The sequence below is a fragment of the Pseudophryne corroboree genome, chromosome 1 (genome assembly GCF_028390025.1).
Source record: "Pseudophryne corroboree isolate aPseCor3 chromosome 1, aPseCor3.hap2, whole genome shotgun sequence".
NCBI lineage: Eukaryota > Metazoa > Chordata > Amphibia > Anura > Myobatrachidae > Pseudophryne > Pseudophryne corroboree.
In genome coordinates, this window is record NC_086444.1 from 1,218,043,641 (window position 1) to 1,218,056,973 (window position 13,333).

Below are 13,333 nucleotides of genomic sequence, written 5' to 3' on the forward strand. Positions count from 1 at the left end.
TGAGGAAGTGGGGTCCCCCAATAATGGGGTTTCCATTTTCCAAGGTGTCCAATGCCTGGGCTGTGCATGTTAATTTCCCCAAATCCCTGAGCTGTGGGTGCTGAGTTGATAGCATTCTGTTAAAGTTAGACTAATTTTGTCTTTTACAGAAGGACTAAAAGTCCCAGCAAGCCTCACCCATATGCCAATACTAGAAAAACCACAAGTACCAGCGGGGCATTAAGGGCCCACTGGTACCTAGTACCCACAGTCCTCTTGCAAAAGAAATATTAAAACAAAGACAGTAGACACACTCTGCAGACAGTACAAGTTTAAAATACACACTCACACATATACTTACCTTGTCCATGGTGCTGCTCAGTCTGCTACTCCAAGTAGTTTCTGCTACATGGATAGGAAATAATAAAACATACTCACCTACCCCTTGGAGATTGGTCCTCTTCTCCAGCAGGCATCCAGGGGGTTAAAAATAAAAAAAACAAATGTCCCAAACCAGGCCGGACCAAGATGATCTTGATGTGTATACACAAATTGCTCCTCTCCACCATTGCCGGAACCCTCATGGTTTCCATCATTTGCAAGGCTGCCAGCCAATCAGCTGCCACTTTTGTGAGAATAGCCCTCTGATTAGCTATGAGCGGCCTTACTTTCAGTCAAGAGCAAAGCTGCTGTTAAATGACAGTCTGACTGAGTAAGGCCACTGTTTATCAATCAGTGGGATTTTACATAGCAGCAGCTGCAAATTGGATGGTGACCCTGCAAATGAGGGAAACCACAGGGGTTTGCGGAGAGGAGCTATATGTGTATACATATCACAAAAAATGCAGTATTATAGAAAATACCTGTGTTAAATTTGGAAAAATACTCCCATGTACAATTGATATCCACCAAATTTAAACTTGGGCAAACACGGACTTTAGTAATTTACCCCATAGTGAGAGACTCCCATAAATAAGCATCTTTAGCACTTAACAAAAAAGTGCAGCACAGCTTCAGTACACAGTGCCCTTGTTTAACAATAAAATCTACAGGCAATGGTGTCAAATTATTCATGAAAATAATGTAAATGAAAACAACGAATGAATGCTGCAAGAAAAATAAAAAATAAAATAGTTACAGACTTTATGACCTTATTTACTTTTTTTTAATAAAGTTATTAAGATCAAATTGATTTTTTTTTTATATTTAAATAATATATGTGTGTAAACTTGTACTTTTATACTCATTCCCGAACAGGTTAGATATAATATATTCTGGAATAATCAGAAAAATGTGAACTTTATCTATTCTATCCCATTGAATGACAGAAATAGCAGATTCATACCTGTTAAGGAGCATAAACTGTTTTTGGACATAAGTGTGTTCAACAAGATGAAATTAATATTTCTAAATGTATATCTTCCATAAATATAAGTGACACACATAAAGTGCAAGTAGCACTTTACAAAATACATCAGGCATAGTGACCAGAGTAGACAATGGTCGCACAGATTGAGTCTCCCATGTCCAAAATGCCAAAATACGGAATACTCCTAAATACATATTTTTTTTTTATCGTGACTGAGATTGTGACACCTTTGCTCTCTAATGGTAACTGTTAGAGATGCCCCCCCCCCCCCCCCCCCTACGAAGAAACTTCATGTTCCGAGCCAGAATCCGAGTCCAGCTCGGTACTTCCATCCAGACTCAGAAACCAGAACGAGGCAAAACATCATCATCTCGCTGTCGGATTCTCGCACATCACCGCCATTTTCACTACGGACTTGGAGAGTGAGGGAGACAGGCCTCTGCCTCTCTGTGGGTGGTGGCATCGGGTGGGGTCAGTGTGTGCTCTGTAGTGGTGCTGTTCCTGTCACTGTGGTGTCCCTGTGATGTTAGGGGTGCTGTCCTGGCTGACACTGGTGTTTCATGTGCTGTTAGGGGTGCTGCAGCTGTACATGGGTGTTGATGTTCTGTTTGTCACTGTGTTGTACAGGGGGCAGGGACATTGTCCTCCTGTATGCAGTGAAAATACAGGGGTGCTGGCCCTGTCATGTATGTTGTTAAAATTATGGGGTGCAGTGAAAATAAATGTACACTGGCCCTGTCTTGTATGCTGTAAAAATTCAGGGGTGCAGTGAAAATAAATGTACACTGGCCCTGTCTTGTATTCTGTACAAATTCAGGGGTGCTGTTGTTAAAATAAAAGTACACTGGTCCTATATGCTGTAAATTATACAGGGGTGCTGTTGTTAAATAAAAGTGCACTGGTCCTGTATGCTGTAAAAATACAGGGGTGCAGGGGGGGCATGGCCTGGATGGAAAGGAGACCGGCAGCACTTTCCTGGAGCTCCGGCATAAAGACTCCTAAATGTCCTCTAATTCCCCTCATTCCCTGCCTGCACCTACCTTCCTGACCCTCTTCGTGCTGAAGTGGAGTGAGCCGTGGAGCCAGGGGATGGAGTAATCCCTCCCTGCAGGTTGCGGCCTCCCTTTAGTGTGCGGCCGGAGGCTGTGTTCTGGCGCGGTCCTGTTTTCTAAGCTCCGTGACAGGCGCGGCAGAAATTATGCCTGTCACTGCCGCTGCATGATCTGCCTGGCAACTGCGGACCTCTCTCCACACACTGGGCGGCTGGTCCAGAGCCTGGATAGGCAGCACAGCGGGGCTATGAACTGCGTGGTGACTGGCTCTCTCTGACTTCCTCCTGTACTGCGGAGGCCATCTTGGCTGCATACTGCAGGGCTGTAGCTCTTGCTGCAGGGCTTCTGTGGCTACACTAATTGAGCCTGTATTATTCTGACACAGCCATTATGTCTCCCACCTGTGATTGTTTTGTGAGACCTTCTTGCTGGTGACAGTCACAGCTGTTTCTTTGAGGGGATAATACAGCTGTCTTCACGCTATAGCCTGCAGTTCCTATGCCAGCTGATATATTGGTCTGGACTTTCAATATATGTGTACACAACTATTCAGTGCTCCCCTTCAAGCTATCTTACATGCTTCTCGTTGGTGGCTGATTTATGGCTGGATGTAGCTGCCACTGGTAATGGTCCTTCCCCGTGACATCCCACAGTCACCTTCCTTGGATTGATCTATTCATATGGCATTAGTGATGAGCGCCGGAAATTTTTCGGGTTTTGTGTTTTGGTTTTGGGTTCGGTTCCGCGGCCGTGTTTTGGGTTCGAAAGCGTTTTGGCAAAACCTCACCGAATTTTTTTTGTCGGATTCGGGTGTGTTTTGGATTCGGGTGTTTTTTCAAAAAAACCTAAAAAACAGCTTAAAACATTGAATTTGGGGGTCATTTTGATCCCATAGTATTATTAACCTCAATAACCATAAATAACACTTATTTTCAGTCTATTCTGAACACCTTACACCTCACAATATTATTTTTAGTACTAAAATTTGCACCGAGGTCACTGGATGACTAAGCTCAGCGACCCAAGTGGCCGACACAAACACCTGGCCCATCTAGGAGTTGGCACTGCAGTGTCACGCAGGCTGGCCCTTCAAAAAACACTCCCCAAACAGCACATGACGCAAAGAAAAAAAGAGGCGCAATGAGGTAGCTGTGTGAGTAAGCTAAGCGACCCTAGTGGCCGACACAAACACCTGGCCCATCTAGGAGTGGCACTGCAGTGTCACGCAGGCTGGCCCTTCAAAAAACAACTCCCCAGTCCCCAAACAGCACATGACGCAAAGAAAAAAAATAGGCGCAATGAGGTAGCTGTGTGACTAAGCTCAGCGACCCAAGTGGCCGACACAAACACCTGGCCCATCTAGGAGTGGCACTGCAGTGTCACGCAGGATGGCCCTTCAAAAAACTACTCCCCAAACAGCACATGGCGCAAAGAAAAAAAGAGGCGCAATGAGGTAGCTGTGTGAGTAAGCTAAGCGACCCTAGTGGCCGACACAAACACCTGGCCCATCTAGGAGTGGCAATGCAGTGTCACGCAGGCTGGCCCTTCAAAAAACTACTCCCCAGTCCCCAAACAGCACATGACGCAAAGAAAAAAAAGAGGCGCAATGAGGTAGCTGTGTGACTAAGCTCAGCGACCCAAGTGGTCGACACAAACACCTGGCCCATCTAGGAGTGGCACTGCAGTGTCACGCAGGATGGCCCTTCAAAAAACACTCCCAAAACAGCACATGACGCAAAGAAAAAAAGAGGCGCAATGAGGTAGCTGTGTGAGTAAGCTAAGCGACCCTAGTGGCCGACACAAACACCTGGCCCATCTAGGAGTGGCTCTGCAGTGTCACGCAGGATGGCCCTTCAAAAAACACTCACCAAACAGCACATGACGCAACTAAAAAAAGAGGCGCAATGAGGTAGCTGTGTGAGTAAGCTAAGCAACCCTAGTGGCCGACACAAACACCTGGCCCATCTAGGAGTGGCACTGCAGAGTCACGCAGGATGGCCCTTCAAAAAACACTCCCCAAACAGCACATGACGCAAAGAAAAAAAGAGGCGCAATGAGGTAGCTGTGTGAGTAAGCTAAGCGACCCTAGTGGCCGACACAAACACCTGGCCCATCTAGGAGTGGCACTGCAGTGTCACGCAGGATGGCCCTTCAAAAAACTACTCCCCAAACAGCACATGGCGCAAAGAAAAAAAGAGGCGCAATGAGGTAGCTGTGTGAGTAAGCTAAGCGACCCTAGTGGCCGACACAAACACCTGGCCCATCTAGGAGTGGCAATGCAGTGTCACGCAGGCTGGCCCTTCAAAAAACTACTCCCCAGTCCCCAAACAGCACATGACGCAAAGAAAAAAAAGAGGCGCAATGAGGTAGCTCTGTGACTAAGCTCAGCGACCCAAGTGGTCGACACAAACACCTGGCCCATCTAGGAGTGGCACTGCAGTGTCACGCAGGATGGCCCTTCAAAAAACACTCCCCAAACAGCACATGACGCAAAGAAAAAAAGAGGCGCAATGAGGTAGCTGTGTGAGTAAGCTAAGCGACCCTAGTGGGCGACACAAACACCTGGCCCATCTAGGAGTGGCACTGCAGTGTCACGCAGGATGGCCCTTCAAAAAAACACTCCCCAAACAGCACATGACGCAAAGAAGAAAAAAAGAGGCGCAATGAGGTAGCTGTGTGACTAAGATAAGCGACCCTAGTGGTCGACACAAACACCTGGTCCATCTAGGAGTGGAACTGCAGTGTCACGCAGGATGGCACTTCCAAAAAACACTCCCCAAACAGCACATGACGCAAAGAAAAATGAAAGAAAAAAGAGGTGCAAGATGGAATTGTCCTTGGGCCCTCCCACCCACCCTTATGTTGTATAAACAGGACATGCACACTTTAACCAACCCATCATTTCAGTGACAGGTTCTGCCACACGACTGTGACTGAAATGACGGGTTGGTTTGGACCCCCACCAAAAAAGAAGCAATTAATCTCTCCTTGCACAAACTGGCTCTACAGAGGCAAGATGTCCACCTCATCATCATCCTCCGATATATCACCGTGTACATCCCCCTCCTCACAGATTATCAATTCGTCCCCACTGGAATCCACCATCTCAGCTCCCCGTTTACTTTGTGGAGGCAATTGCTGCTGGTCAATGTCTCCACGCAGGAATTGATTATAATTCATTTTAATGAACATCATCTTCTCCACATTTTCTGGATGTAACCTCGTACGCCGATTGCTGACAAGGTGAGCGGCGGCACTAAACACTCTTTCGGAGTACACACTTGTGGGAGGGCAACTTAGGTAGAATAAAGCCAGTTTGTGCAAGGGCCTCCAAATTGCCTCTTTTTCCTGCCAGTATAAGTACGGACTGTCTGACGTGCCTACTTGGATGCGGTCACTCATATAATCCTCCACCATTCTTTCAATGGGGAGAGAATCATATGCAGTGACAGTAGACGACATGTCCGTAATCGTTGTCAGGTCCTTCAGTCCGGACCAGATGTCAGCATCAGCAGTCACTCCAGACTGCCCTGCATCACCGCCAGAGGGTGGGCTCGGAATTCTGAGCCTTTTCCTCGCACCCCCAGTTGCGGGAGAATGTGAAGGAGGAGATGTTGACAGGTCGCGTTCCGCCTGACTTGACAATTTTCTCACCAGCAGGTCTTTGAACCCCAGCAGACTTGTGTCTGCCGGAAAGAGAGATCCAAGGTAGGTTTTAAATCTAGGATCGAGCACGGTGGCCAAAATGTAGTGCTCTGATTTCAACAGATTGACCACCCGTGAATCCTTGTTAAGCGAATTAAGGGCTCCATCCACAAGTCCCACATGCCTAGCGGAATCGCTCTGTGTTAGCTCCTCCTTCAATGCCTCCAGCTTCTTCTGCAAAAGCCTGATGAGGGGAATGACCTGACTCAGGCTGGCAGTGTCTGAACTGACTTCACGTGTGGCAAGTTCAAAAGGTTGCAGAACCTTGCACAACGTTGAAATCATTCTCCACTGCGCTTGAGACAGGTGCATTCCACCTCCTATATCGTGCTCAGTTGTATAGGCTTGAATGGCCTTTTGCTGCTCCTCCAACCTCTGAAGCATATAGAGGGTTGAATTCCACCTCGTTACCACCTCCTGCTTCAGATGATGGCAAGGCAGGTTCAGGCGTTTTTGGTGGTGCTCCAGTCTTCTGTACGTGGTGCCTGTACGCCGAAAGTGTCCCGCAATTCTTCTGGCCACCGACAGCATCTCTTGCACGCCCCTGTCGTTTTTTAAATAATTCTGCACCACCAAATTCAAGGTATGTGCAAAACATGTGACGTGCTGGAATTTGCCCAGATTTAATGCACACCCAATATTGCTGGCGTTGTCCGATGCCACAAATCCACAGGAGAGTCCAATTGGGGTAAGCCATTCCGCAATGATCTTCCTCAGTTGCCGTAAGAGGTTTTCAGCTGTGTGCGTATTCTGGAAAGCGGTGATACAAAGCGTAGCCTGCCTAGGAATGAGTTGGCATTTGCGAGATGCTGCTACTGGTGCCGCCGCTGCTGTTCTTGCGGCGGGAGTCCATACATCTACCCAGTGGGCTGTCACAGTCATATAGTCCTGAGACTGCCCTGCTCCACTTGTCCACATGTCCGTGGATAAGTGGACATTGGGTACAGCTGCATTTTTTAGGACACCGGTGACTCTTTTTCTGAGGTCTGTTTACATTTTCGGTATCGCCTGCCTAGAGAAATGGAACCTAGATGGTATTTGGTACCGGGGACACAGTACCTCCAACAAGTCTCTAGTTGGCTCTGCAGTAATGATGGATACCGGAACCACGTTTCTCACCACCCAGGATGCCAAGGCCTCATTATCCGCTTTGCAGCAGGATGACTGCTATGATATTTCATCTTCCTCGCAAAGGACTGTTGGACAGTCAATTGCTTGGTGGAAGTAGTAAAAGTGGTCTTACGACTTCCCCTCTGGGATGACCATCGACTCCCAGCAGGAACAACAGCAGCGCCAGCAGCAGTAGGCGTTACACGCAAGGATGCATTGGAGGAATCCCAGGCAGGAGAGGACTCGTCAGAATTGCCAGTGACATGGCCTGCAGGACTATTGGCATTCCTGGGGAAGGAGGAAATTGACACTGAGGGAGTTTGGTGGGGTGGTTTGTGTGAGCTTGGTTACAAGAGGAAGGGATTTACTGGTCAGTGGACTGCTTCCGCTGTCGCCCAAAGTTTTTGAACTTGTCACTGACTTATTATGAATGCGCTGCAGGTGACGTATAAGGGAGGATGTTCCGAGGTGGTTAACGTCCTTACCCCTACTTATTACAGATTGACAAAGGCAACACACGGCTTGACACCTGTTGTCTGCATTTCTGTTGAAATACTTCCACACCGAAGAGCTGATTTTATTGGTATTTTCACCAGGCATGTCAATGGCCATATTCCTCCCACGGACAACAGGTGTCTCCCCGGGTGCCTGACTTAAACAAACCACCTCACCATCAGAATCCTCCTGGTCAATTTCCTCCCCAGCGCCAGCAACACCCATATCCTCCTCATCCTGGTGTACTTCAACACTGACATCTTCAATCTGACTATCAGGAACTGGACTGCAGGTGCTCCTTCCAGCACTTGCAGGGGGCGTGCAAATGGTGGAAGGCGCATGCTCTTCACGTCCAGTGTTGGGAAGGTCAGGCATCGCAACCGACACAATTGGACTCTCCTTGTGGATTTGGGATTTCAAAGAACGCACAGTTCTTTGCTGTACTTTTGCCAGCTTGAGTCGTTTCATTTTTCTAGCGAGAGGCTGAGTGCTTCCATCCTCATGTGAAGCTGAACCACTAGCCATGAACATAGGCCAGGGCCTCAGCCGTTCCTTGCCACTCCGTGTGGTAAATGGCATATTGGCAAGTTTACGCTTCTCCTCCGACAATTTTCTTTTAGATTTTTGAGTCCTTTTTTTACTGATATTTGGTGTTTTGGATTTTACATGCTCTGTACTATGACATTGGGCATCGGCCTTGGCAGACGACGTTGATGGCATTTCATCATCTCGGCCATGACTAGTGGCAGCAGCTTCAGCACGAGGTGGAAGTGGATCTTGATCTTTCCCTATTTTTGGAACCTCAACATTTTTGTTCTCCATATTTTAATAGGCACAACTAAAAGGCACCTCAGGTAAACAATGGAGATGGATGGATACTAGTATATTTATGGATGACGAGCGACTGCCGACACAGAGGTAGCTACAGCCGTGGACTACCGTACTGCGTCTGCTGCTAGTGTAGACTGGATGATAATGATATAAAAAATATATATATATCACTACTGCAGCCGGACAGGTATATATTATATAATGACGGACCTGCTGGACACTGTCTGTCAGCACTGCAGACTCCTAAAGTAAGCTACTAGTATCAAGAAGATAGAAAAAAAAAAAACACAGGTAGGTGGTATACAACAATTATGGGTGGACGAGCGACTGCCGACACAGAGGTAGCTACAGCCGTGGACTACCGTACTGCGTCTGCTGCTAGTATAGACTGGACGATAATGATATAAAAAATATATATATATATCACTACTGCAGCCGGACAGGTATATATTATATAATGGCGGACCTGCTGGACACTGTCAGCAGCACTGCAGACTCCAAAAGTAAGCTACTAGTGTCAAGAAGATAGAAAAAAAAAACACAGGTAGGTGGTATACAACAATTATGTGTGGACGAGCGACTGCCGACACAGAGGTAGCTACAGCCGTGGACTACCGTACTGCGTCTGCTGCTAGTATAGACTGGATGATAATGATATACAAAATATATATATATATCACTACTGCAGCCGGACAGGTATATATTATATAATGACGGACCTGCTGGACACTGTCTGTCAGCACTGCAGACTCCTAAAGTAAGCTACTAGTATCAAGAAGATAGAAAAAAAAAACCACGGGTAGGTGGTATACAATTATGGATGGACGAGCGACTGCCGACACAGAGGTAGCTACAGCCGTGGACTACCGTACTGTGTCTGCTGCTAATATAGACTGGATGATAATGAGATAAAATTAAAATATATATATATCACTAGTACTGCAGCCGGACAGGTATATATTATGTAATGACGGACCTGCTGGACACTGTCAGCTCAGCACTGCAGACTCCTAAAGTAAGCTACTAGTATCAAGAAGATAGAAAAAAAAACACGGGTAGGTGGTATACAATTATGGATGGACGAGCGACTGCCGACACAGAGGTAGCTACACCCGTGGACTACCGTCCTATGTCTGCTGCTAATATAGACTGGATGATAATGAGATAAAATTAAAATATATATATCACTAGTACTGCAGCCGGACAGGTATATATCATGTAATGACGGACCTGCTGGACACTGTCAGCTCAGCACTGCAGACTCCTAAAGTAAGCTACTAGTATCAAGAATATAGAAAATAAAAAAACCACGGGTAGGTGGCATACAATTATGGATGGATGAGCGACTGCCGACACAGAGGTAGCTACAGCCGTGGACTACCGTACTGTGTCTGCTGCTAATATAGACTGGATGATAATGAGATAAAATTAAAATATATATATATCACTAGTACTGCAGCCGGACAGGTATATATTATGTAATGACGGACCTGCTGGACACTGTCAGCTCAGCACTGCAGACTCCTAAAGTAAGCTACTAGTATCAAGAAGATAGGAAAAAAAAAAACACGGGTAGGTGGTATACAATTATGGATGGACGAGCAACTGCCGACACAGAGGTAGCTACAGCCGTGGACTACCGTACTGCGTCTGCTGCTAATATAGACTGGATGATAATGAGATATAAAATATAATATATATATATATCACTACTGCAGCCGGACAGGTATATATTACATAATGACGGACCTGCTGGACACTGTCAGACGAATGCATTAATAAAAACACCACACGATGAGTGTTTAACTTTTTCAGGCAGTCAATCACAATATACTGGTGGTCAGCAGACAATCACAATATACTGGTGGTCAGTGGTCACTGGTCAGTCACACTGGCAGTGGCACTCTGGCAGCAAAAGTGTGCACTGTACTTAAAATATGTACTCATGCTATAACTGCTCCCCAGTCTCCCCCACAAGCTGTGTGAGCAGTGAGCACTCAGCACAGTCAGATAATGATATACAGTATTACATATGATGCAGCACACTGGGCTGAGCACAGATATGGTATGTGACTGTGTCACACTGTGTATCGTTTTTTTTCAGGCAGAGAACGGATTAATTAAACTGGTGGTCACTGGTCACACTATCAGCAGCAAGTAGTACTCCTCCTAATAATATGCTCCCCAAAATTAGTAAATCAAGTGTCTCTCTCTAGTACTCTAGTCTAAATGGAGAGGACGCCAGCCACGTCCTCTCCCTATCAATCTCAATGCACGTGTGAAAATGGCGGCGACGCGCAGCTCCTTATATAGAATCCGAGTCTCGTGATAGAATCCGAGCCTCGCGAGAATCCGACAGCGGGATGATGACGTTCGGGCGCGCTCGGGTTAACCGAGCAAGGCGGGAGGATCCGAGCCTGCTCGGCCCCGTGTAAAAAAGCTGAAGTTCGTGGGGGTTCGGTTTCCGAGAAACCGAACCCGCTCATCACTATATGGCATAGCAGCTATTTATTTTATTTTTTTCTCCGAGTCTCCTCATGGGCTCTTTGAAGTAATATTTTATTTCTTTGAATTCCTCACATTATGCCTCGGAAGAAACATAAAGTCTCAAAGTCTGTCACTCCTTTTTCAAGCCAACCCCCCAGTGCTCTAACTCTCAAGGTGTAGGTAACCCTAGCGTATGTCCTGGCCTCCCTTCCTGCGCCTCATCCCTTATGGCTGACCCATCTACATCTCATAGTTCCTCTCCCCCGCTACAGTTGGAAGACAGTGAAGCCTTAACAGTTAGCACGATGAAGCTTTCACTGCACCAATTGAAAGATTAAGGGGCATCTGAGTTATTTGTAATGTTGCAGACATGTCAACGTTCTATTAATGACCTGGGGGTGCAATGGTCATCTAGAGACAAAAATGGTGAAATGGTTGGATCACATAATGCCTTAATTGACTCACATGATTCTTTCAAGGGAGAGGTGGCAGCTTTGCAAGACAAGGTGGCGGACTTGGAGGATCACTCGAGAAGAAATAACCTAAAGCTTCGGGGGGCCTAGAGACTGTATCTAACAGTAGCCTCTATAATTATGCTATTAATGTTTTCAAGAAGCTTTTGCCCTCTGCTTCCTTCACCGATTTGCTTCTGGACCGTATCCACAGTGTACCGTAAGCTCGGAATGCTCCTGAGGGTACCTCTAGAGACGTCCTGATGATGGTCCACTTCTTTTACATTAAGGAATCTCTACTCAAAGTGGCAAGACCCTCACCGGACACAGCAGATGTGTTGGGATTGCTTCAACATTTTGGAGAGCTGTCACAAGCTACACTCTCTAAAAGACTCTACTTTCAACCGGTTACAGTTGCCCTCCCTTAAAGCAGTAGGTGGGGTTTCCCCGCTCGATGACTTATTCCCCGTGAGGGCTCTACTATTGCTATATCTAATGTGGAAGATGGCTTGAACCTTCTCATTAAATGGAACTAGCCTGGAGGCTAGAATGTTCCTTCTCCAGTTCCTCGGCTTCAGCAGGACTGGTTGACGTTGGTGAAGTAACCTTATATGCTCATCTTTACCGCTAACTACACTAATGATGCCTTCTATACTTCTTTTGACAACTCCAATTGCCTCTTTTTCCTTCCAGTATACCTACGGACTGTCTGACGTGCCTACTTGGATGCGGTCACTCATATAATCCTTCACCATTCTTTCATTGGTGACCGAATCATATGCACATGACAGTAGACGACATGTCAGTAATCGTTTGGCAGGTCCTTCAGTCTGGACCAGATGTCAGCACTCGCTCCAGACTGCCCTGCATCACCGCCAGCGGTTGGGCTCGGAATCGGAATTCTTAGCCTTTTCCTCACAATCCCAGTTGCGGGAGGATGTGAAGGAGGAGCTGTTGACGGGTCACATTCCGCTTGACTTGACAAGTGTATCACCAGCAGGTCTTTGCACCTCTGCAGACTTGTGTCTGCCAGATAGAGAGATACAACGTAGGCTTTAAAACCTAAGATCGAGCACGGTGGCCAAAATGTAGTGCTCTGATTTCAACAGATTGACCACCCGTGAATCCTGGTTAAGCGAATTAAGGGCTCCATCCACAAGTCCCATATGCCTAGCGGAATCTTTCAATTTTAGCTCCTCTTTCAATCTCTCCAGCTGCCTCTGCAAAAGCCTGATGAGGGGAATGACCTGACTCAGGCTGGCAGTGTCTGACCTGACTTCACGTGTGGCAAGTTCAAAGGGTTGCAGAACCTTGCACAACATTGAAATCATTCTCCACTGCACTTGAGTCAGGTGCATTCCCCGTCCTTTGCCTATATCGTGGGCAGATGTATAGGCTTGAATGGCCTTTTGCTGCTCCTCCATCCTCTGAAGCATATAGAGGGTTGAATTCCACCTTGTTACCACCTCCTGCTTCAGATGATGGCAGGGCAGGTTCAGGAGTATTTGCTGGTGCTCCAGTTTTCGGCACACGGTGGCTGAATGCCGAAAGTGTCCCGCAATTCTTCGGGACACCGACAGCATTTCTTGCACGCCCCTGTCATTTAAAAAAAAATTCTGCACCACCAAATTCAATGTATGTGCAAAACATGGGAAGTGCTTGAATTTGCCCATATGTAATTCACATACAATATTGGTGGCGTTGTCCGATGTCACAAATCTCAAGGAGAGTCCAATTGATGTAAGCCATTCTGCGATGATGTTACACAGTTTCCGTAGGAGGTTGTCAGCTGTGTGCCTCTTATGGATAGTGGTGATACCAAGTGTAGCCTGCCTAGGAATGAGTTGGAGTTT